This window comes from Tympanuchus pallidicinctus, unplaced genomic scaffold (genome assembly GCF_026119805.1).
Source record: "Tympanuchus pallidicinctus isolate F22 unplaced genomic scaffold, pur_lepc_1.0 scaffold16, whole genome shotgun sequence".
Lineage (NCBI taxonomy): Eukaryota > Metazoa > Chordata > Aves > Galliformes > Phasianidae > Tympanuchus > Tympanuchus pallidicinctus.
The window spans coordinates 1,829,319-1,855,442 of record NW_026294679.1 but is presented as its reverse complement, the minus strand read 5'-3'; the positions used below and the strand labels follow the sequence as shown (position 1 = coordinate 1,855,442).

The following is a 26,124-nucleotide window of genomic DNA, read 5'->3' as shown; positions in this document are numbered from 1 at the left end:
CCATACTGTATTAAAAGAAGATAAGAGAAGGAGGCAAAGTTGTATAAATGCTATTTTGGAGCTTTTCACATGGAGGCATTGTCCATGGTACAGGGCCATATGAACAAACTCCCAGAGTCTTGATAGCAAGGACAGACCTGAGAGATGGAAAAGCTAAAAGTGCAGTTGATGCTGGTGGAGCTGTGCTGCAGGAAATCCATGGCTTTATTAGGAATGATGGGTGTTGATACTGAAGAACTCCTCCTCTTTCTGTTGATCTTTGTGGAAGATGCTGTTTCAATTACCTCACACTAATTCTCTGCAGGTGGGCTTGCTTTTTAACTTGGCGGTGGAACAAACACTCTTCCAAGTGTTTGGCAAGAGATTTTGTGATGAAGCACTAAAAGATCAACGAGGACTTTGCGTGGAGTTTGTTGGTTCCTCTTCTCTCGTGCTGGAGAACAAGATGGTGAGCAGGAACACGCTGGGTGCTCTGCGGGGAAGCGGTTTTTGATAGAGATTGGCAGAGGAACCAAACACCCATTCGGGCTGAGCCCCTCACAGATGTAGAAATAGGCAGCTTTCCTCATCCTGAAACATTGCCCCACTTTGGCCATTGTAAAATTGCAAATGAGCACACTCCTTTTTCAGTGCAGGCAAAAGAAACAAAATACATATGTAACACTGCTGCCGTGAACACGTGAGAGAAGGGGAAAAAAAACTTCTGAAATGAGGAAAACATTTGTTCAGGTCTCCAAGGAAAATGAAGTCAAACCAAACAAGCATATAATATAGATGTACGCCTCATGGGCAAAGTTACCTCTAAGCCCATATGTTTTAACAAATTAAGAGGTAAATAATTTGCTGAAGGTACAGTTCAGCCACGTCAGAACACCTCTGGAAATGAGATATCTCTATGTTTCAAGTGGAGTTTCTTATCAAAAGATTTATTTCTCTATGTTAAAAAAAAAAAAAAAAACACAAACCACCAAACGCCTTGTTTTGTCTCAAGGAATACTACTGTAAGTCACTATTAACCCTTTGGGGCCTCTGCATATGATGTGGTCATTTGAAGTCTAGCCTGCTCCGTTGCTCCCTTGTCTGCAAGTGGCTGAGAGGGATTGATAGCATTCAGGTCTTCAATAGGATAAAACCACCAGGGACTTCCTAGGGAATGAAAAGAGACAGAGAAAGGTTACCACGTGTATCCTAGAATCTGGTACATAATTCTACCATTGAAACTTTAATTCATGAAAAAAATGCTAGCGTGGTCCCCAAATGGTTAAATTCCGCTCGAACTTTTCATTTTAGTTAGTCATGAATATATCTAACATACAGAGGCCATCAGCATCTCGCCACTAGAGACTATAAAGTCTACTTACATAGGGTTCCTGGGATTTTTCATGTTCTTATGGAAAATATCTCTGAAATCCCCGAGCTGAAAATTTTGATCTCATTTGTGGATGTGAGCGGTGCTGAGAAAGGGTGGAAGAGTGAAGAGAATACTTTTCTCGCATAATTTCATTTGTCAGGAGAATCTTGCTGCTGACATTGGAAGAGTGATTTAATTGATTTTAATCATACACCTGAGATTGGGAAATTGAGCCCTCTGTCCTGAAAAATAATTCTAGGCTTCCATGAGAATGTCTAATTTGCAGCTAATCGTTTTTTTTTTTTTTTTTTTTTTTTTTTTTCCTTCTTTTTTTTTCTTGAAGTTTTGTTGTGAAGTTTAGCAAATGCGGATCAAAGGTCGATGGGCAGAGCTGCTCACGTGGCCACCAGCAGAGCAGTGCCCCTGTGCCCCTTCCATGGCACCCAACCGTGCATCCGCTGCAATGGCAGCGATGGGAGCTGCGGGTTGGGGCAGGCAGGAGGGCAGCACTATGCTCCAAAGAAGAGGTACTGCTAATATGCTGAGTGCAGCCTGAAAGACTTAAGAGAGCTGTAACACCTCACTGCTGCTAACGTTCAATCCTTGCTGTGGAATATGGTCCTTACAAGTAACTGTGACACGCTAAGGAGAGCCTGCTTGTGCACCTCGGTGTGCTGCAGTGATTTGTTCTAAATAACTAATTTCTTTTTTTTTTTAATCTTTGGCCCTGAAATGAACAGCATTATTCAATTGCAAATATTAGTACTGAACACAAAATTGAAGTCAGATATCTTTTTGGATTATGGGTAACCAGTGAGCCTTGCACGGTATTTTTTTCTTCGCAGTAGAATCTCTGTGATCTTTATTCCCTCTCTCAGCTCTTATTCAGATGGGATTACAGTCAGCAAGAACTTTCCCTTTCCCCAGTGCTTGCACGGTGTGGAAATTTGGATGTTGCCCCATGCAGCTTGTACTTGTTTGACTGCAAAACTCAGTAGTCCCAGCATTTTCTTTCCTGTAACAATCTTGAACTTTTACGTGTTGGATTTAAATTCGGAGAATTTTATATTCATGAAGTGTACTGATGATACAATTAAACAGCCATTAGTTTCACAATGCTCCTTCTTGCAGGGAAACTGCAGGAAATGGCACTAGTGATGACATGGCCCTATGGAGGACGTGGCATCCTCTGGGAAGGTTGGGGTGAAGGAGCTCTGCATACAGAGCTGTATTGCATGTATCTGCATACAGGTGCTGTATTGGAGCTGACACAAGGTGATGCCACCTTTGAGTTAGAGACTAAGAGTTCAGAATTCTCCTAATCTGGTTTAATCTGTTTTTGCAAGATATCCATACCTAGAGATCTCCCTTTTCTGCTGAGGAATCAAAATTGTCAATGGCAAGCTCAGGCAGGCTGATTTGAAGGATTCAGTCTCTTGTTTGCTAGGTTTAATCTTGTCATGTCAAAAATTCTGAAACCTTTGAGGATTTGCCATCTTCCTTGCTTTTTTTTTGGCAGCGAAGGCATTAATGAAGGAGATACCATAAGGAGCTGATAAGCATGTGATTTGTGTTATTTCTGTAGCAGGAAAAATATTTATAGTGAAAGCTCTGCACAAACAAAGATGTCGGTTCCTGTTGAGGCACAGTTACCTCTTGGCACAGCTAATACCCTTTTTGCCCTTATTAGTGAGAAGTTGGGATCCCCCTGCAGCTGGAATAAATTCAGATGAGTGCTCCTGGTGCAAGCACCACCTTGCAGAGGTGCTGCTGCTTGCTGGAGCTTCATGCTCAGTTGTTGGCTGCTTGTTGCTGCCTGGAATCTGGGAACAAGTCCCCAGATCTGCTGTTTGGGGGAGCAGAAATTTTCATACTACAGAAGAAAGAAAACAGAAACAACAGGCATGCACAATTCTTCAGGTTCTGTGGCTAGGCAGAGCTTCATGAAAGTCAACACGTGTGTGAAAATGTGCCCTGGTTCTGTGCTGGATATGAATTAGCCCCTGAAATGCCTCTAAAGGGGCCATGCATCCAAGCGGTCGGACCGCTGCACTAATTGCCTCCTACTTCTGCATTCAGTAGGGTACCACATTACTCTCTTACCTGGTAAATTCAGTCTGCTAGAGCAGTCTGAGGAAGGACAGATGGATGAAGACTGTCCCAGGGTCCATCTCAAGGGCTGTTTTCAGCATGTGTATGTATGCAGTCAGGGAGCATATTTAGCAAACAGGACCCAAATACTCATACGTATAACAGTTAGTTAATGTTTGTCCAGCAGCTTGGAGCTAGCAGTAAGTTATCACATGTAATGGTATGGCTCATTGTACTCCTTTAGCTTTAACAACAACAACATTCTTGATGATGCCTGTTAATTTTGCTGACTCTTTTATCATTACCCTCCATTGGTGATTAAGTGTCGTTTGTCTTATAATTTTAATGTTATCTTTAACACACATAATAAAGTTTACATAATTATAGCCTATTAATATAATTTGCATGCATGTTACTGGCAAGGCGAGGAAAATGTTTCAGCCCCCAGTACGTAATTTGACTTATTTAACTGTTTCCTTTTGATTTTCATCAGTAGATCAGCATGCCTTATAAATGGAGGTAACGACAAGAAATTCTCTTCTCGAGATTCCTATCTGTATTAAGTCTCTAAAGGTCTCAGTAGCAGGACTATGAAGTGCTGAAGGGTGAACACTGCTGAATGTCTGCTATAGGAAGTTTAAAAAATTCACACTTTCTTCAGACAAGCATGGGTCTTCCTAATGAAACCTGGGAACGAGGTGCTCTCACGAAAGCTTTGAAAGTGTGTGTGCACTGTACTTCATAGCTGAGCTATAACAAGACTTTAAATGAGTAAACAGCGTTTAGATTGAACATGAAAAGAGTCAGCATGAAAAGACAGGTTCAAAATATTACATGATGCTTTGCAAAAGTGTAAATGTGCCTGCCTTTATTTTTTTTTTTTTCTCTTGGTAAATGGCAAGCGTTTACAACCCAACTAAAACAGTACCAAGAGAAATCCTGTGTTTGCTCTTTGGAAGATATTCAATAAATTATAGTGAGCTGCAAATGTCACTGGATTGGGAACTGTAAGAGCTTTACCTTTAAGTCTTTAAGTAAAGACTTGCAGCTGGTGCAGTGGCTAGGTAATCCCTAATGATAAGCTGCTTTTAATGTGGGGGTGAGGCAGTTTTCACACAGATATTACTGCATTAACCTTACTCTAGGTACGGTGCAGGTGTGCACAATATTGCGCTTTGCAGCCTTCCCTACTTTATTCTTCCACCGTATCTGAAGCCTGCTTTAACAGATCCTCTTATACCATGGTGAAAAGATTGCAGTTCAAGCCTATTATCAACAAAAACCTGCCAAAAGGCTACATTGTCAGCCTTTATGATGGTACTAACTATTCTGTTGTCCTCCGGAGACCAAACTTAGACCATTAAATTCACTTCATTTGTGATTTCAGTGACCTGGGCTGCAGACATAGGTCTTTTGATCTAAAATGCTAGTACAAGAATCAATGGTACCATCTAGTTCTCCTTAAAGTATATCATAAAAGCGTAATGGTACTGTTCTAAACAAAAGGTGACACTACTCTTGTATAATACAGTTATATGAGGATGGGGTTTTCAATGGAGTTTATTTGATATTATGATGTGCAAAGACTTTACACATTGAAATAAACTGCGTAGCTGGGTTCACTCCATTATTTTCAATAGACCGACTATATCATCTGCACTGGAATATAGATAATTTTCATACAGTGGGGAGCTATTTTCATATCCTCTCCATGAAATAGATGAGATTATAAACAGGCTGGGATTACTCAAAAACCAACACAAGCCATGTCTACAGACTCATTTAAGACAAAGGCTGCCTCCGAAACGGTCTCCTTTGACAGGGAGGCTTCCTGGACTTGCTCCGTTTATTTGACGGATGACAGCTATTTATAGTAAATGTGGAACATTTTTGAAAATTAAAATTTTAGTGGAGGAATTTAGGGGTTATTTTCCACCCGAGGGACTAACATTTCTACTGAAAGGCTTTTTTTTTTTAATGTGTGCAATCTCTACTGTTAAACTGACTTGTAAACAAACCTGTGGCAAATGCTCGCTGCCAAACAGTGTGCAGGTTTACAATTAATGACATTTCTGCAACGAAATAAAGGGAGAGCTGTGGGGCGGCTGTGATGTTTGCATGGCTGCACAAGTCAAGGGGGCACAGCCAGGATCACCAACGCAGAGCTGGGATGTAAATCCCCACTGACAGAGCCAAAAGCAACACAAAGCATGACGTTTGCCTTTGCCATCGATTTGCAAGCATACAAAATTGCTCACCAATAACAAAATGTAGTTATCCCATACATTGCATGTTGCCCCCACCTCCAGCACTTTTTTAACTGTTTTCCAACACAGGAGAGAAGCCCTGTGGTGACAGCAAGGTTGTGGCTGGTGGTGGCTCCTGGTGCTCTGTGCAGAAACCAAGAGCCTCTAATGGAAGAGATACTTTGAGTGTTAACTTTTTTCCAACCTTTCCAATTCTTCCTCTTTTTCCCCGCTTTGTGGAGTTTTATCCTCCATCTCAGTGCAATCAGTTGTTATGTGACCTGCTGAAGAAGAAGGTGGAAGTGTTTGCTTGCAATGGTATTGCTACTGGAAAGCTTTCCCTTATGTTTTAGCTGCTTACAAGAGAAAACTGGGGTGCACTCTTCTCTCTGACCAGTAGTGCTAATCTCAAGTCAATGTGCAGTATTTGTCATTCATTTCCCTTTGTCTGGGAATTAACCCATAATCCTAGACGAGCAAGAAAAAGTCCATTCAGAAATTCCACTAAGAAATAAGGAAGAGTCAAAGTTTTGCCTTGCTGCTGGTTGCTGGATGCTGGTCTCATGAGAGGGGATCCAACAGGACCATGGGGATGGCAAAGAGAAAGATTTCACGTGGGCTGTATACAGCTGAGATGCCATTAAAAGAGGAGCACCTCCTTACTGATAGCTCTACTTCGTTACACATGGCTTTGCCTTCTTTTAGCCTTATCTTACATGGAGGAGAAAGGGACTAGAGAAGTAAATAAGTTGTTCCACAGGGTGTATATGCTGCAGCCAACGCCGAGCAAGAGTAGCCTGTGTCTAGCCATTAGTGCAGGTTGCCTTATGAATGGCTTTAATTAGTTATTTCAGGGAGAGCTGGGAACCCAAAAGGCAGGCTCTTTGCTTCTTCCCCCATTGGGTTCTTGCTGTTTCTTTTTTTAATGCCTGTTCTTGATGAACTGAGTCTTGCAGCTAGACAAATGTTCTTAATTAAGCAGATGCAGAAGCAGATATTCCGTAGATATCAGGAGTTTCCTCAAAAATGAAATTTGAGGGACATCTGGATTGAAAACAAAAAGATTTCTGATATAGTTTACTGTTTCATGCTGTACACATAGGACATTTTTATTCTATTATCCTTCAGCCTGACTCAGTGGTCTTTATGTTCTGTGGGCTCTCTCCAGCATCATCTGAAAGTTTGTTGTTTTTATTATTTTTTTAAGCAAATTAAATATGTTTCCACTAATTTGGCGATCACCCAATGGGAGAAAGACATGAAATTTTTAACCAGAAAAATTAATATTTTTAATGGAGAGCATAAACAAAATCTAAAAATCCCAACATACAGGCCTGCATCTCTTTCCGTTTGACTTTGCATTGTAAGTAATACAAAAACTATGGAGACCAGGACTACTTGGGCCAAACCTTACCCTTTATAAGAAACAGTAGAACAGAAGAGCAAATGGGTGAGGGTTTGTTTATAGGTGTATTTATTTGATAACTTTATTTTATTTATTTATTTATTTATTTTTACTTCATACATCAATGTATCTAATTAAAAAAAAATAATAATAATTCTTCCTTCAGATGATCTGGAAAAATGCCACATTTCAGTAAGAGCTGTCATCTGTTAAGCTAGCCAGCCTGTTTGCCACTTGCTTCACTATTCTGGGACAAAACAAACGGGACAGATCAGATCCTGCACGTGGTGACAGCGTTCCCCGCGTCACCCTACCTGTTGAGGCTGCACGAATCAGGAGATGTGAGCTGAGCATCAGCTGAGCATCAGCTCTGGGAACAAAAATCCCTCTAAATGACTTTGAGTTTGAACATGGATGTTCATTCTTTTGGGAAAGTTTATGCTTTAGGCAGAGCTTTCTACAAGCTCTTACACCACGCGTGTATGCATTATACCTCCAAATTGCCTCCAAGCTGACAGGCTTTCGGGTGCATTAACTACTTTACTACCAAAGGGGCAGCCAGATTAATGTATGTTTTAAATTTGCCAAAGCAAAATCTTTCAGAGCAGTCTTTTCTGCAGATCTTTGACGTTACAACCTGGAAACAAGCCCATCCAAACACCTCACTGCCCTGATTGATAAATACGCCGTGTTTATGTTGTGATTACTGCATACCATTTTCTGTCAGCGCTAATTTATCTGAAAGTCTTAACCTGTCCGTTATGAATTCAGTAGCATTTTATAATGAGGGCTGCTGAAATAAATCATTCCCTGAAAAAAATATATATATATTCAAAGAAGTGGGTAAAGTCTTTGCCTGTATGGATCCCGGGGTGCGAAAAGCTGTGACACCCAGACAGACAGACACGTTAACCCCTCGGAAATCCACGGGATCTAAGCCTTTTAAGTGTTGCCATGTGCAATTCTTCCATAAAAAGAGGCATATAGCATTAAAGCTCTCTATCACAAGTGGCTTTAATATTGAAAGCCGTAGACAGACAGAGGTGGAGTGGGGGGAAGAAGGAGGAGAAGAGACATCTATCCTGTATGTATTTATATTATTCCAGTCAGATTATTATTATTTTTACTCCAGGCTTCCCCTCTGCTTGCAAGCGAATCAGGTTTTGTGCGCAGATTTTCTCAGGGCACCAGCACACGGACCTCGGTTACACAGGGCTCTATTAAGCTGCTGTTCAATAGTTTGGTGATATTCAGACAATATTGAAACATTCCCAAATGAACTTTGCAGGGAGACATTTTCATTCGCTGCCTCCCTCCTCATGCATATTAACAAATGGTATGCAAGGCCTCATTTAATTCACTGATTTTACATTCGGATCACTTTCTCTTTTACAGCTATTTTTACCAGGCTTCATTAATCTTTGTTGAATACAATGGCATACATCTTTAATGCGGCCGCTGTCAAGTCATATTTCAGTAAGAGCTGCAAACTGAATGACAGCAAGCAATATTAATAAATTTAACATAGACTATATCAATTTTTAACAGAATGAATGTGGAAAGCTAAATGTATTATTTTTCGTTTAAATCATAGGGTTTATCACCGGTTAAGTAGCAGCGATTTCAGGAAACTTGTGACGTGCCGTACAAATAGATTTACATCTCATTAATAAGTAAATTAGGCAAATGCCTTTCAAGTTCAGACAAGTACATAAGTGTAATCTCCATATTAAAGGAGTAGTCTTTGATAAACCACTGAGGAATTGCAGCAGCCAACTATGTGACATGTTGCCAGTGCCTGAACTCTTCCACATTCCCACCTTTAATTACACTGGTTCATTACTAAAGAGATAAGTGTCTCTCCAGTTAAGATTCTATAAATGAGCAGCATGCGGGATCCTCCCAAATCATTTTTGCAGAAACCATGAAAAGGTGGTAACAGTTATGAAAAAACGAATTATCACCTGCTCTCTTTCTTCCTTCCCTGTAATAACATTAAAATATTAAGATGAATTCCTTTTAAATCTCAGAAAGAAATTGTCCATTAAGAGATGCTATTTTGTTTAAGAAAGAAAGGACCGTTCAAAAAAAAAAAAGGAGAAAGAGAAAACTCTTCTGATTTTTTTTTTTTTTTTTAATTTCTCTTCATAAATCCCAACAGAGATAATTTGCTGTAAAATTTAAACCCAGTGAGAACTTGTCTGTCTGTGTTAAATAAAAAAGTTACGGTTGGTAGGAGACATGTTTTTGCAGTAGCTTTAGCGATTATAGGAAATTACATGCAAAGCCAGAGTTCTGATCCTAAGTTAATTTATAATTGGAAAAAACTTATTAATTAGCTATGTCATTCTAATTAAGAATTAGAGGAGTGTGCATTAGAAAGTCAGTCAATATCCAACTGACAGAATTAAAAAAAAAACACAGAAGTCGGCGAGCAACGCGGCTCTGGTCACTGTCTCCCCTGTCATCTTTTTTGAGGAATTTTCTGGTGCTAATATAAATTAGTCTCTTAAATACAGATATCAAAGGAAATAAACGGGGAATTTTGTCTCGCTGGATAGGAGCAGCTGCCCCGATCGGGCAGCAGTGCTTTGCAGGGAGCGTTGCGCGGTGCGGAAGGGCTAATCCCAAAGCAAAGGGGCCCGAGGAGACGGCGCACACCTGCGGGCAGCTCTGCCTCCCGCACACCTCCAGCACCCGCATGCCTCACAGGGGTCTGACACTGTGCTGAATAAAGACAAAGAGCCGAATTCTGGGGCCTGGCCGTGCGGGGAAGGGCTGCGAGCGTTGCCAACGCAGCGATGTGCGAGCAGAGCGTAGGGATGGGTAGGTTTGCCTGTGCGTATGTATTTCCCACATTGCCAACCTCAGCTCTCCCTGTACGTTTCGTTCCCCCTTTAGGCCCTTTCTCTGAGATGATTATAATTCATTCTTTAAGAAACTCCCCATGTGTAAATATTTTTGGTTAATGTTTTTCCCTCTCCAGTGCGATAGAATTTTAAAGAGCGCTTTAATATGAAATTAGAGAGAAAGTTTGGACCTTTTTGTAATTAAAATTAATATGTGTGTTACTGATAGTGGCTTCATAGGTTTAAAATATGCTTTTATTTAGACAAATATTGAAAGAGAGGCAGCTGCAAACAGGCTCCACCAAATGTGAAACACAGCCCGGATAAATATGAGACCAGTTGTTCGCATTAAGAATTGGCAGGGCTGGAAATACAGAAGAAGAGGTAAAACTAGAAAGAGTAATGTCTCCATGAATTGTACCCCCCCAGCCAAATAAATAAATAAATGAATAGGTAGATAAATAAATTAATAAAAACTTTATAATAATCTGATCCAAGCCTTTCACGTTCATATGGACCATTTTCCATCCTGCGCTTTTGCTTTCAGTTAGAATATGGGAGAAATGTAGCTGGAGCATTCGGCGATGGAATTCAGTTTTGAATTATTTGAATACCAAAAGATGACCCACTCCTAATGACATAAAAAGTCCTTTGCATTAGCAAGTTTCTTTGCTGTATTTGTTTTGCTAGCACAACACAATAGTCACTTAATATGCTACTAGTATCTTATCAAGTTAATGATCTGTTGTATGCATAGGGTAAGCTTGTTACCCATTTTAAATTAGATACAAAAGCATTACTCTATGGAAATTTGAATAGTTGGGATTTTTATGAAATTATAGGACTTTCATGCTTTAACAGTCTATAGACAGCCTTAGCAAAATAGCAATAGTTACTTTTGTTAATGTGGTGTTATAGATGCAGATTCTGCTCAGCCTGATTTAACACATCTCAAAAACAAATCATTGTACAGCATTCTTCTGCTTTTTCAGGTCCTCTTTAGCTCAGAATTTAGAGTTTACTTTATGAAATATATCCAAGAAATTGGATTTCAAAGCACCTAACGCAGGTGCTCTGAGCAAGCCAGCTCCTGCAGACTTCACTGGGTGCCCAAGCAGATGAATGCCAAGTGCTCACAAAATTTGCTCCCGAGGCATATGTTTGCATATTTCCTCCAAAATATTTGTCTGGCAAAGTATTTAAGGTTTTATATGTATATATATACATAAAGGTAAATAGATGTACAGGGGATCCTACTGTCATTTAACCTCCTTCAGCGGGCTTTACGCTATGCTGGTCCTTGCTGCTGTTCTCTGAGAGCCTCCTATGTATGCACACCACACACCACCACCTAATTAATGGTAGTCTAGAGCCTAAAGATGTAGTATTTCTTATCAGTTTAGAAACAGCAGACAGATGCAGGAAATATGGTGTCACGCTTCTCAGAAGAATTCTCCTTTGTGCAATTTGTTCATTTTATCCCGGTCAAAAAGGAGCGCAGTATATTTAGCTTAGAGAGGCATTGGCACTTCAGCTGTGCTCACCCAGCAGCACTCACTCACACAATGCACCCCCATAGCATGGTGCTCTGAGAAGGGCAGTTCCATAGAGCTGTGCAGGTCCTGTCTGAGGCAGCCCTGGGGTAAGGCTCTGAGCCCATGTGCTATCTCTCGCTGTGATACTTGGGGTCGACTTCAGCAGGTGTAGTGGATATCTCTTGCAATGCTGGGCATTCACCTAAGGGGATAATCTGGGAAAATTCTGAAACGGTGATGGGTGACGTCCTGAATTCCAGCAAGATGGTTTGTACCTCCATCTGGAGAGCTTCAGAGGGACATTCCTCATGTGGATGATAGGAAGTCATTGCCTGGCATCACATGCCAGGGACGCAGAGAAAGCATAGTGGTCTGGGTAGAAAGAACGCTCGGTGAATGACTGTGTTTGCAATCATCTCAGGGAAAAAAGATTCCCCTCATCTCCTTTTTCATCATTTGCACACTCTTTATGCAGAGATTCGAAAGACTGGCTGGGGATTACTCGATCTTCTCTTCAACCAGGCTGAAGTTTAGCTGTGAGGCTATTTCAGGGGGAGAAAGGGAAAAACACCCACGTTTTCTTGGTGAGGGAATACCCAAAACTGGTGTTGACTGGAACTTCACAGAAATTTTCTTCTTAAAATCTCACTGTAAAGAGGGATGCCCAAACATCCTGTGTTACCTCCTGGTGTTACAGCATGGGCACGCTTGCATTGCCCTTCAACGGTCAGAAGAGAGAGAATTCACCAGCCCCAGTTAGTTACATCCTTTCATTAAAAAAGAGCATTTAGACAGACCCTAATCAATACGCTTAATGAAAAGTCACTTACATAAAAGTCAGCACGTAAGAGGAGACCAATGACACCAGGATGCTGCTGGGGCTGCACCCACTGGGCATCCCAATGCTTCACACTCACTGCATGCCTCCACTGAGGGTGCTCAGCTGTGGTTTTGGTGGGCACCGCACTGGAACTGGGATGCAGAATGGCTGCAGAGCCAACAAATGGGTCAAGCGCTCCTCACCCAGAGCCTCAGCACTTTGTTGCCTCAAAAGAGCAAACTTTGGCTGTGCTCCCTTTTCCAAATGCAACTACGTAAAGGTCACAGAGGAGGAGATGAAACTAGGAGTTGTAATAAGGAAGGAGAAATAAAAAATAATGACAGAAATAAATTGTCATAAGAGGGGATACAGTTATGATTTATTGTGATATTCTACAAATTTGGAGGTGATTAAAAGCCACCTAAAATTCACATTAACAAGTCACATAAAAATGGAATTAAACTAGTGGGCATAATGTGGCAGGGTATAAAGAAAAATCATGACAGAAATAAATTGACAGAAGAATGATACTATTCAAGTTTTACTCTGTCGCGTCACACTGACAGGAGACTAGTATTTTAATTTCAGAGTTGTGGTTGAGTTTTTGGAGTTCATTAAAGGCCCACATTAAGAATCTCATAAAAGTGAGAAGAAATTAGTGACCATAATGTGGCAGAGGAAATAAAGAAACAATAATGACAGAAATAAATTGACAGAAGAATGATACACTTAATGTTTCACTCTGACACCCTCTATTAATAGGCCGCTGCAAGCTGGAGCAAATGTCATTCATATTTTAGCCAAAGTATACCACTAATTAGGCCGGCTTTCTGCACTGGAATTAAATTTGAGATCCCTCACCTTTAGAGTGGGATCATTTGAATTCTAAAGAAAAGAGCTGGTGACAGAAAAAAAAACTTTCTGCTCGGGCTCTTCTAATGAGATAAAATTCCCCCTTCTCCCCATTTCCTAGCTATAATTGCTGATTATGTTGTTACACAGGAGCGGCTCTCCGCTCTCTCCTCCCCATCATTATGATTTAGTCTGGCATATCGGGGTGCTTCAAACACGGACTGAAGTGGTTTGAGTCTAATTTAGCACTCATTTAGGCCGCAGGTACCAACGAAGGTAAACACCGCATTGTTATAATTAATTACCCCTTAGGCCTAGCCAGGCCAGCTCTGTTTCAGCTGACCCTTATAATAATAAGGCTTAGGGGCATATTGTATTTCTTTTGACAGATTAATTAGAAATTCAGCCGTGGAGGTACAAAGCAACTCTGTCATGAATATTTAAATGGACTGACACAAAAAATCATGAAAGGGCTGCTGAACTACATGACAGACAGGGGATATTAGCCAAGTGATTCTAATCAATAATCTCTTGATCTCTTACATATTAATACACTGCCTGCTGTTATTAAGCTCCATAATAAGGAAGGGGAGAGAAAGTTAGTGTAGCTCTGCTGTAGGGCTCGCCGGGCCCCCAGTGTATACACTAACTGACGGAGAAAATGCACAGAGGAGCCAAGCCTCAGCCTCTTCAATCTCATCCAATCTTAAGGAATGGCAGCTCTGAGCATCGCCGGCCGGATAATTATTGGCCCTGACAAGGTGAAGGCGTTTGCAGGCAAATGAGATGGGAAGTAGGATAAGTCCCCAGACCACCCAGCGCAGGGCACGCTCAAAACCAACCGCGCGCCACTGTGCGGGCTTGTATTTGCTTTAGCAGGGGAAATATGGGAATCACAGCGCTTTTGAGTCGTGTTGAAGGGTCAGTGACAGTCGAACACCGGGAGCTCACTGTTACTGTTGTTAATGTTAACTTTAACACCAAGTCAACTGGATTTACCCCCGGTCCCTTTGCTCATCTCCTATAACATCAAGGCCACCGAGTGAATTAAACAGCATAGTGGAGCTGAATATCATCTAAATTCATTACAGCCGCTTCCTCCCTAACTGGAGGAGGCAGCTTCGCGCATGGCTGTGGGAGCCGCGCCGCCACCGCAGCACCGGGGAGCTTCTTTGTGCCGGGTGGTGGGGCTGGGAGAGGGGACGCGGGATGGGCAGAGGGGCTGCGGGCATCCACTGAGCATCCGCGTTCTGTTATATAGCAGGAAAGCGATCCGCACAGCGTGCTCATGTTGTGCAAGAGGAAGGGCTCAGCTGGAGAGGGAACTGGACTGGCTCCAGTGCCTGGCTAAACAACTTAAAAAAGATGATACGACAGGAGGACGGAGTGATTATTCACATATTTAAATCGCGCGCACGCAATGTTCAGATGGGATTATAAGGACAATGTCAGCTTTTAAAAAATGGCTGGGCAGCCAAAATATTTGATGTACTTTTTTCTTTTTGGCTTAGATGTGAGCCCCGGTGTCGGTGTGCAGTGCCTGTTCCTGCAGCCCTGCTCGTCCATATGGCAGCACCCATGGGAGCCAGAGCCCAGCCAACAGCACTTTGGAGCTGGATCTGCCAATTTAGAAAGGCTTCAAGACTTGTAGTGGCTTTACCTGATTTTCATGGGGCATCTGAGTGGAGGAGCAGGTTGGAGGACACACCTCTGCATGCAGGACATATTTGTGCCACCCAGCTCCCACCGCCTTTTGGGAGCTTCCCTGATCCCTGTCATACCATCACCATTAGGTTATTTTGTGGTGTACAGCTCTGCTATGGGAAAGGCATTCAGGATAATATCAAATTAACCCAGATAACAAACATCTGACACCGGAGGGCTGGCAGTGCTGCTGAGCATTCCCATTTTCCCTGACTTTGGTGTTTCTTTTGAGCTCCTGGAAAGTGGAAGACATTCAGCGTGAATGGGGCCTTGTGCTTCTTGGCAATGTTGTTCCTTTTAATGGAGATCAAGGTTTTCCTGTGGTTATCTGTACACTTCTCTGGCTCCAGTAATGGTGTAGGTTATGTGAAATTGGACTGGTGTAATGCCTTTTGGTTAATGTGATAGCATTTTTTTGCGTTATTGTCTGTAAATGGATTCATGGAGATTTTTCAATTAGGACCCAAGAAGTCCACAGTGGATCCCGCAATGTTGTCCCAAGCCACATGGTGCCTAATAACTCCTTCCATACTTACTTTGTTCTCTGACCTATCTACAAGAAAATGGAAAAAAATGGTGTGAAGTAAAAAAACTAGTGGGACCAGCTTAATGAGCAAAGCCAAAAGATTCAAGACCCCCAAGCAAAAGAGGACTTGGGCTACATGGAATCCAGGAATCCGCCAGGAGATTGGTCCCAGAGGAGCGTTGGGTCTTCGCACAGCTCATCGCACCTGCAGCTGCTGCAGAAGGAATAGGAAATGTTTGCAAGGGGACAGTGTGCAAGGAATGTGCCCAGCTGTCTGGCGAGCTGTGCAAGATGTCCTTCATGTTGTGATTGCACTTTGAATGGCTTCCTAAATCCTGCTTCTGAAATCACATGTTTATGGGCATAGTGCCATCATATTGTGAGGAAAAATGCCCTGTCCCATTTGCAGGCCTCATCTGGTGAAAGCTTCACTGCTTGGAGCAAACTCAGTAAATGCTTTAGGTTTTGCAGGAGCACTAAGTAAAAAGTACGTACATCTTAAAAGTACATTTACGTTTAAAAAATCGTCCCCTGAATTTATCAACACTTATATTTGCAGGTCACACTTTACTTGCACTTATAGATTTAAGTCTAACCCTTCTCATTACTTCAATGCCGCTTTTAAACCTCTAATGCATATTTAAGTGGTAGTATTAAAAAAAGCTGTGTGTCAACTGCCATTGATGCGCGATGTAGGGCACTGACCCTTTGAACGCATTATCATGTCATTGGGCCCATTAAATGGAGCCATTTCTGTTGCTGTTAATTGGGTTGTGCGGTGTGCAGCAGTCGCAAGTGGTTACAGTTTATGCCATGAATTGTAATAACAATAATATCGGATCTATATGGCAAAGACCTGTATGGATACCAAATGCATATGACCAGTGATTGCTTTCGTTGCTACGGTATCATATCTATTCAACTTGTCACCCCTCCTCTTTAAAAGTAATAAAGGTTCAGTTCACGAGATCAAAACCAGCTTGTGGTCACTACTCTGCTTAGGTCCCTTAATTACACTGAGCATCTACTCCCAGAGCAGTATCATTGGGCTGGTTCTGCTTGAGAAAAGACATGCCATTCTCTATGAATCATTTTTTGAAGTATCTGGCCCAGGAAAAGAAATTTGATATATCCTATCTACTTTGGTAGGAAACAGCAACTCTTTTTTCCCTTTTTCTTTTCATTCTTTTTTTTTTTTTTTTTTTCCTTTAAAAAATTGGATGTCAGAATTCACTTGGACAAAGGCCAGGGTGTTTTGCGGCAAGTTTCAGCAACTGAAAATATTTGCATCTGATTTATAAAGTTTTGTAAACCGATGTAAACATGAGGCAAATCCTCGAGCCGGTGGCACTGCCTGCCATGCTGTTCCAATTAGAGGCTGGCGCACACTGCGGACCTGGCACAGAAGGGGGCCTGGTCTTTGGATCATGAGTTCTGTTTTTGATGGCCAAATCAACGCTCTGGGCCCTGATGCTCCTGAACTGTGGAGATTTCTGGAGCTGTCTGAACCCTTACAGGCAGGACCCATTTCCAATAATTAGTACTGTTGTCTTTCAATATCAATGGAAGTCATGATGTTTTATCATTTTCAGCTGGACATGCATGAGTACTCTTCTTGCTGATCTGGTACTCCCGAAGAACAGATAATTAAGAACAAGGAAAACAGACTCCAAGCAAATGCCAAATTAAATGTCCAAATGCAAAATGTGTAGTAATTGCAATAGTAACAGCGGTGATGACAGCAACAATCATTTCCAGCCTTGCAGTTTTGTTTATAAAAATGTTAGTAAAAGGTGCAGTGCTGGAAACAAATAACTTTACCTCAGCCCTTTTATTGCAAAAACATAATAAAGTGTGAGCCAAGAAGTAAAATCATCTCCAGTCATATTAAAGATTTTGGACCAAAGTGGAGCTGTTACAAACTACATCTGTAAAAATTGTGTAATTATTATGGGTGGGTAAAGTCTGGCAAGAATTATTTTCTTAAGTAAAGCGTAAAAGAGAACAGATGTGTTGTAGCTGACACATTTATTTTTTGCCAGTTTCACTAATTCCGTACAAAAATTTGATCTCGTTTATCATATTATTGAATGGATTTCAAATTAGCGAGACAACGATGACTTTTTCATTGTCCCACTTTTAATGCCTCAGAAAAGCAGGGGGGGTGGGGAAGGTTGTCTCACAGAAAGAAAATTAATTTGTTTTATTGGGCACTGAAAACCCAAGTCTTTTGTCAAACAGAGAAGAAAACATATATTTGGAAGGAGAGCTAGGTCACTAGTTAAATGTCAAGGTCTGCTAAAATCAAAAGGTAGGAGGGGTGGGTGACAATGAAATCTAAGTAGAAAACCATAAATGTAAAGAAACACCACTATTGCTGGGCTCGGGTGGAATGAGAAAAATGGCCAAAGACAAAGATAGGCAGCCTGGGTCTGGAAGTAATTACGGCCGAGTGAAGACAACTGAATTCCATATTACTTTGGTGGATGTCTGTAAAGGCAGTTTGGGGAGGTATTTTGGTAAGGTTTACTTTTTGGAGCTTAGCAACATAAATTTGTTGTCACTGAACTATTAAATAAAATAGACACATGTTGGCAAAAAGTGCACAGCAGAGGAATGGAACTGATTAAGGGACAGCCTATGAAATAATGGCTTAAATGGGCCCACTGCAGGATTTTAATATCCCATGACAACACTCAATTGTCAAATTCTGCTGGAGTGTCCAGGATGCTACTAAAATTAAGCCAGAAATTCCTAGATTTATTCTATTTTTTTTACAGCTAAGAACAGGAAATGCCAGTAAGCTGTGAGAATCAGAGCAAGAAACAAGAAACTGGGAAGAAAAGAGGATGGTCTACAATTTTATGAGATTTCTGCCATTAAATCTATAACAAATGTCTTTCACCTACACACGATAAAGAGGCAATGTGGGATTTTAATTGGACTTTTGGCTTTTCTTCATTTGATTTAAGCTTAGGTAGAATTTCAAACAATAACACTGGAACACCTGGTTAACACGTTAGATGATATGTATAGTTGTAAATTGTGGTTTTAATAGATGCTCACTGGGGGATTGCAAAGGGTCCCATTGTTCGGCTTGGCAGATATTAAAAAAGTTCATGAACTACTGGGATTTAAAACCTGCTCACATTATTTTAATATTACCCCAGTAATGTAATTTGATAATTTGACCAAACTTGTGGCCAATTTGTGGACAGAGAATCTAATGGTCACGTTACATGATTAAAGTGCCCTGATATGGGGCTGAGCAGAACTCCCATTGTAATTTATTGCAACAGGCCAATCTGGAGAACAGCAACAGTTACTGAAATCTGATGATCATCATATTACATAGGCATAATCAAGGAAATGCATAGAGAAATTCTGCTTCCAAGAACAAACACGACCCACAGATACTCTGCGCATTTCTTGGCTTCAAGAAAGTCCTAAGTGAAATGTTTTGACAGGTAAACTCTCTCTTTCAGTGGAAGAACAAGGATTCATCAGGTTTAAGAGAAGAGATCAGTAATTTGAAATGGTTTTTTTTTTTCTTTTTTTGAAGCTTTTAAGGAATGTTGTTCTGTCTGTGCTATCTGTTTTCATTTTGATGTTGGGTCTCCTGGATAGTCAATGGAGAGAAAACTGCCAAGATAGCAGCATCATTCATGGAGATAGTTTGGATCAGGAGTGCATATATTAAGCAAATCGCTGTCACTCCCACTCATTACACTGTGTTTCAAATTGCAGAGAGGCTCTGTAGAGTGCAGGATTGAGACAGCTTGAGCCCCATGAGCCCCTGGGACCTGATCAGCTGTGTGGTGCTACAGCTCTACCATCCTCAAAAAGCTGCTGAGATCAGGTTTACAACCAATGTAGGATGTCATCATCTGGCTGAGAGGGCAATCAAATAGGTGAAGAAACACATGGATGATGGGGCTGAACGCTGTAGTTGTTGCTGGTGCTGAGACTAATGCCCAGAACAAGTGTGGGGCTGTGGGACCCATCCTGGGATGGTGTCCTGTGATGGCTTTTATCAAAGGATGAAAGCGATGGAGCTCTCAGGAGGACTCCTGATTACACTCAACTGGAATACACATCCACCTGCTCTAAAGCTGGGCTGCTGTCCTGGGATAAGTTGCCTGGGGACACTGGGTGAAATGCAGCCTTGCGTCCAGGGAGAATGAGCATTGGCAGCAATGAGGGTACTCCACCAGCAGTGGAAAGCCAGTAATGTGAGCAGCCCAGCTCCCAACTGCTTAGCCTTGCCTTGCCTGCTGGCCCTAAGCTTCTCGCATCCATACATTTCAACCCACAGACTTATACTTGCTCCCAGTTTAAACATCTAAGTTAGTAATTTTTTAATTCCCATCCCACCCATCTTTTCAGGAGTGGCATTAAAAGTATTGTGATTATACTGTTTTAAACTTCAGATCTTTTGGTTTTCCTGTAATGATTTTACTGCCTATTCACAGGAGTGGAGCATTCCTCTGCTTTTCACTTTCCCACCTGTCAGTTCGAGTGCTTCCTGAATGAAGCTCACTGCCCTCCTCTCTCTATTGTGCCTGTGATGTAATTTTACCAAACATTTGTTATTTATGTGAACTTTGTTGAGTTTCTCAAGCAAGCTGAAATAAAACCCTCAAACAAAACTTTTCTCACATCTCCCTTTCTGTTTACTCTCAGTATGTAATCATACACCTTACTTTCCTCCTCTGCTTTCCCAGTTAGATATCTTTCATAGATAACAAGACCTCCCTTAGGCCCTGATTCAGCAGACCACTTACGCATGTGCTTAACTTCAAATACCTTTGTAAGAGCTTTTGCTGAATCAGGATCTTAGTATTTCTCCTCATCTAACTGCTGTTCTCCCATGGTTATTTCAGTATTTGCTTACAGGAAAATCTGAGCACAGAGTTCACGGGTGATGTCAGCAGGTTTTTGCCCCATCCAGCTGAAGTATTTAGGTGCACTCAGCAGAAGAGCCAGGTAATTCGGTGCCAATGGGGCTCTACACTGGGTTTCTACCTCAAAAACAGTTTTGAACATTGCTGCTGTTGGTGGGTTGTACCAGTGACTGGTAGTGGTAAGTGTGACAAACATCCTAGGACATGATGGTATCTAAGCAATGCAGTGTTTAATCTTATCTAAACAATATAATGTTTAATCTCAGGTCCCACCCAGACAGTTGGACTTACATACCAGACACATTCAACTGCTTCATTTTGACAAGATTGGTCCAAATGGTCGAGAGAATACTAAGTCTCCATACATATTCTTTCCTCAATTGCTGCTAAGTACAGCTGTTTTAAAAAACAAGGCTATTGCCCTTAATACACCGCTGATGTACAAATCCTTAATTCCTTTTGCAGGAGGCAGCAGGGTGATGAGTCTGTCATTAGTGTTAAAAAATATCTTGGACTGATGAAAATACGATGTAATTATTCATTGCAAAAAAAATTGGCCATAGTCCTCGCCAGTCATACCAACCACTTCATTTTGATTATTTATTTACTTTTTAAAATCTTTGTTCATTTCTACTTACATTCAAACTGCAACTACATCAAATGTTTTTTGAGCTGCAAGCTCATTGCAATAGCAATGAGATGTGCAGTCGTCTGCCTTTCTCCTGCTGAGCATGTGGAGGTTTGATCTTGTCAGAGGGGCTACCTGGGGCTTTCCTTCTTGTCTGGTGAGGTCGTTGGAGACCAAACATCTAAGATAAGTGATGCAGTGAAATTCAAATGGAAATGCGTGACCCTCCACCAGGCTGACCTCCCATGATTTTTATCAACTGCATCATGAGATGCTGAAAGGCTGTAAAATTTAAAGGAGGAGAAAACAGGACCATCATATTTAGTACTTCTTTGATGCTCCTCCATGCAACAACCTATATAGTTGCCCCTGTCTCCGTTTAACACCTTCCCCTTTTCTGTGCTAAATGATTGAAGGCAACTGGGGTGTCTTGGTCATAGCACTTGATTTTTGGGGGCAAAGCAAGTGGATTAGAAAGCTCATATGTGTGTCTCAGTGAACAATCCTCAACAAACTGGAAAGTATAGAGCAAACAAATTATGTCACATTGATTTTTCTTTTTTTTTTTTTTTTTACCTCTCCAATGTACATTCTTGCACATTCAAGTCAAGTGAGGGACAGACCAAATGTTTTTTCCCTGAAGTAGCTTGTCAAATCATAAATTCTTTTTGGCTTTTTTTTCTTCTTTTCCTCTCTCATTTGGGAGAGGAAGTTGATGGTTTTTAAAGGTTCATGTCATACAAAAAGGGGAACAAATACCCTCTTATAGGATCTAGTACCTGTCAGAATTGAATATATATTTTGGGGTAAATTGCAAAAACATTAAAATCTCTCTTCAAGTCCCACTTCTGCTTTGATGTGTAATGTGAACTGTTCAACTGATCACGGCAAGGCAGTGGGTGTTTGGGGTTCATTAAACTGCTGTTATCAAAATACGGTGTAACATTACCTCAGTAATGCTACATCTCTCTTTCTCCTGTCTAAAGCCTTTTAGGAATCAGAAAGCATTTTCTTTATTTTCGAAAGAGACTTCATGCATTCAAGATTTAATTAGAAGATAATAATAAGTATTGGAAGACAGCAACCTCCCTCAAACTCTAAGGAAGTTTGGGATTAGGCTGAAATATGCCATTCGCAACAATAGGCCATTCTCCAACTCTGAGTTTTGAGCTAGAATTTAGAAAAAATAAACACATTCCTCCTCATATGTTGAAGGCTCAACACTGACCTAATGACTCCATGGCAAGCTCAGGTCATCCCTATAGATCTGTATGAATTTGTCTGTGTTCATAACTACGTGTGCAGAGCTGGGTCTTGGCCAGAGGACTGGAGTAGATGTAAATTTTCACCGTATTTTGGGTTGCTCAAAGATCCCATTTGCTAGAATCAGGAGTAGAAGGATCAAGATAAGACATTTTGAATTACTCTGCCACTTTTGGTTTGTTACCAAAATAGCATGTAGAAACAGGTAATGCTCTAAGATACCGATAAAGCAAGCCAAATCAAACTCACGCAGTTCCAGTGTATTGTAACACAGCTTTGTGATTCTGTGTGATTCTGTGCATGGGAATATTGATGGCCATCGTGAACCCCCTGGAGAAAGACAGTAGTCACACAACTGTCCATTTTTCCAGGCTCACCACTGCTAAGTCACAGACACAGAGCACAGTGCCAGTGCTGGCAGACAGAGGGGTCTCGGAAGGCCCAGGCTGAGATCTCCAGCAAACCCCATGTGTCTTTCATTTATTTCAATAGGAAATGTCATGGGACTCGTGAGATTCCATTCATTTTTTTTTAAGCAGTTGTACTAAATGTGTCTGATTAAACACCGTGCACAGCGCTACGCGTGCTCTGGAAGGAAAGTTTCCTCCTCACAGCACACCACGCAATTTAATGATACTCAGGCAGAATTTAGAGAACAGGCTTAATTGGGATATTCCTTACAATGGATGAGGCTGGGTTACAGGGTACAACTTATAAGAAAAGACATTGTGCAATTCTGTAAACATTGCATGCTTAGTTCCTGTATACCTGTAAACAGCATCTGAACCAGTACTTATAAATGTTCAATTTAAATAGACACCCGGATACCTCTCCTCCTCTAAATCAACAGTTTCCCTCCAGAGTGATGTCAATAGACTGCTGCACATGGTACTTTCTTTTTTTTTAATAATATCTTCATTTTAATGTGGATATTGCCTTTTCACCTGGGAGTGGGGCTCTATTGAAATTCTAATGGGAGAGCGTATTCTTTAACATGAGAATACCGGGGCCTGCGTAGATGCGGAGTGGAATGAGAGATGGAGCATTAACTGATTTTCCTCCCTCCTGAAGAGGGGCCTGCGTGGGTCAGGCTGGCGGGGCTTTTCCCTTCTTATTTGCCTTCAGTTTCATAGCAACAATAATTTTAAACTTTATATTCAGCGGAGGAAAAAGGAATCCAAATGCACCTGAATTACTGTACTGTACCAGGGAATTTAATTAAGAATATACACATTAGAATTTCAGTGGGAGCGCCTATTTAATGTTACTTTATTAAGCCTTCTATCAAACCCTTTTTTATGTATATCAGTTGATATACAATTAATCTGCTCTCTTGTGAGAAAAAAATAGCACCTGAGGTGGATGAAAAGTGTCAGATTATAATAATTATAAGCAGCTGTTCACTTGGAATCACCTCTGGCCTACATGGGGGATGCTGTGAGCTACCACTTCTCACAACAGACCACCTCATTAGACTTGACCTTCCCAGCTGGGTATTTCATTTGTGTTTTTTTAATGGGTTTGTATACCGCAAATCGCAGCCCCTCACCAAGGCTGTCTCTTTGTTGCTGTAACAAAAGGGAGCAATGCAACTTTACACAGACCACGGCCGCTCTATGCTGGTGCGATGCCGCCGGTGATATCGGCGCTCCCCGGCGAGGGGCTGGTACGGCGGCGGAGCGTGCCGCTGTCTTGCTCGGGGTAAACGCATTGTTCTGAGCTGCCAAGCTGTTCTGCTGGGCTCAACCTCCAGCCGCTACAGCGGGAAGGGCAGTGAGCTTTTTGCTGCAGGCATGCTCCTCATCCCAAACTCCAGAGCCTGAGAGGGAGAGGTGCATCCCAGTGCACTGCGCTGGAGGAGCCCTCTCCCAGGCAGCCGGGAGGAAACACCACACAGACTGAGCTAGAAATGGGCTCTGAGAGGTTTTGTCTGTGCTCGAGATGCTGAGTGTCTGAGCAGGAGAATGCTTCCATGTATAAACCTGTGTGGAGATCCAGAGCACGCACAGATGTGTGTCATGCACCGTATAGATGTGCTCATGTACATATAAAATTAAGAGATTAAAAAAGCTTCTGAACAATATATCTGGTTTCTTTTCCCCTTCCATTTATGTTTGTAATAAACTCACTCTCATACAATTAGCCTCAATTGTTTTTATATCTTCTGAGGCAATAATATAGGCAGCCTGGGGAATACAGTAGTAATCCGTATACCTGTGTTCATTTACCCAAATCACTATGGTTACAGCCAGGGCAAATTGTTTACTGTGAGAATCTTTGGAGCCCCTTTCCAGATACTAATGACCTTTCTGTTCATCCAATAACATCAACAAACCGGGGAGGCTGCCCACACCATTAAAGCCAATTGCCTCTCAAGTTACTGAGGGAGTTGTGCTTTTCCTCATTTATTTTCTCTCATCTGATGTAACTCACATGCCACTTTCTTGTCTTTAAAGAAGGGGAAAAACTGTGGATTATTGATTTGCTTCTGAACAGAAGACCAACCTAAAAGCCCCAATGAATTGTCACTCATTATTGAAATTACTGAACACTAATTAAACTGGCAGCTCAAATCCCAGCAGGCCACACTCATCTGAAGCTGAAATTCAGACACTTGGACAGTGGAAGAAAGAAAGCGTTAGCAACCACCAGGATTGTAATAAGCTTTGCATTAATTTTTGTTTCTTAAAGGCACATGCAAGGTTTGGCACAGAAGAGGCGACGTGCTACCTGTGCTGAGGTTCAGCTTGCAGGGTGTTTCTCCTGGTTTCTTTCCAGGAGGTGCAGCTGCAGTGGGAATCCTACAGCTCCTGGACAATGCTCCCTTCTTCCTCTGACAGACCGCAGTGCAGCGATGAAGTGCTGTCGTGTAATTCAACGTTGGACTCTGGTGATGCTGGCAGAGGAAAGGGTTCAGTGTTTAAATTGGCTGGCTGAGAGGAAACTGAGTCAGAAAATATACAGAGCTGCACATCTGCGATATTGCCTGAGCTTCTTGAGCAATAATGAATGCTAAAGATCATCTAGAATTCAGAGAGCCCAATTTATAAAAAAACATCTTTGGCCCATTTTCACAGGATGTTCAAACTGCACATAAATTATGCATGGCCGTGGTTAATCAACCTCAATTTTTTTTTTTTCTCTGCCTGAAAAGTAACCCTTCATTTGTTCAACTTCAAAGAGGGCAGAACCAGCAAAAAGAGGGCTGGGCTAAGCATTCAATTTGCACTGTGCATTTATGAACAGGACCATACAGTGATGCTGCAGTAAGAGACTTGGCCTCAGCCATCCCATAGGTTCCTCTAGGTTTTATAGCCCATGCTACATAACTCTCAAAGGGAAAGAAAAAATAACAGCAGGACGGACATTTAGGAGAAATGTTGGCTCTTGGTTAGTTATAATCCATTCTTTAAAATTATGGCTACCATTGGAACCAGAAAAATCAAAATGATAGAAAACATATGAAGTTACCCTATTGGTGTAGGTGGCCATTCACATTCCCCTGTTAAGGGGACATACACATCTTCAGCACTCATACAGAATACCCCTTATGAATATGACTTCCCATACAAGGTCATCCCATGTCAGAATTCATCCGGAAGAAATTGTGAAACAATTTTCACTTTCTCTATATACACTCCCACTAAATTTCCCAGCAGCTGCTCCTTGGGAAGCAACCTGAAGATAGGATCTGAGTGAACGCTGAAGAGAGAGATCTTTTAGGCAAATATCACTCCAGATGAAATACTTGGCCTGTTTCTGAGAGGAGCAGAGCCCCTTTCCATCTGACAACCACAAAAATTGAATCTCTGTGCTGATGCTGGAGGCTGAAATGGTTTTTATGTTCTGCAGGGAGCAGGTTGGTATGGTGTAAGCACTGCTAGGTCCTGCAAGTGGCAGAGCGTTTTGGGGAAGTTTAAGAGCAACTATTAATTATTTAATTATTCTAA

General features: G+C 41.5%; 1 long non-coding RNA gene across 1 annotated transcript; it reads right to left on the bottom strand.

Moving 5' to 3' along the window:
• Nucleotides 1-947: 947 nt before the first annotated feature.
• LOC128077619 (uncharacterized) lies at nucleotides 948-25,047 on the bottom strand. Its single transcript, XR_008205103.1, has 3 exons — nucleotides 24,905-25,047; nucleotides 5,701-6,732; nucleotides 948-1,146 (listed from the first exon to the last, which is right to left on the bottom strand). It is a non-coding gene; the product is annotated as an uncharacterized LOC128077619 (long non-coding RNA).
• Nucleotides 25,048-26,124: the final 1,077 nt, after the last annotated feature.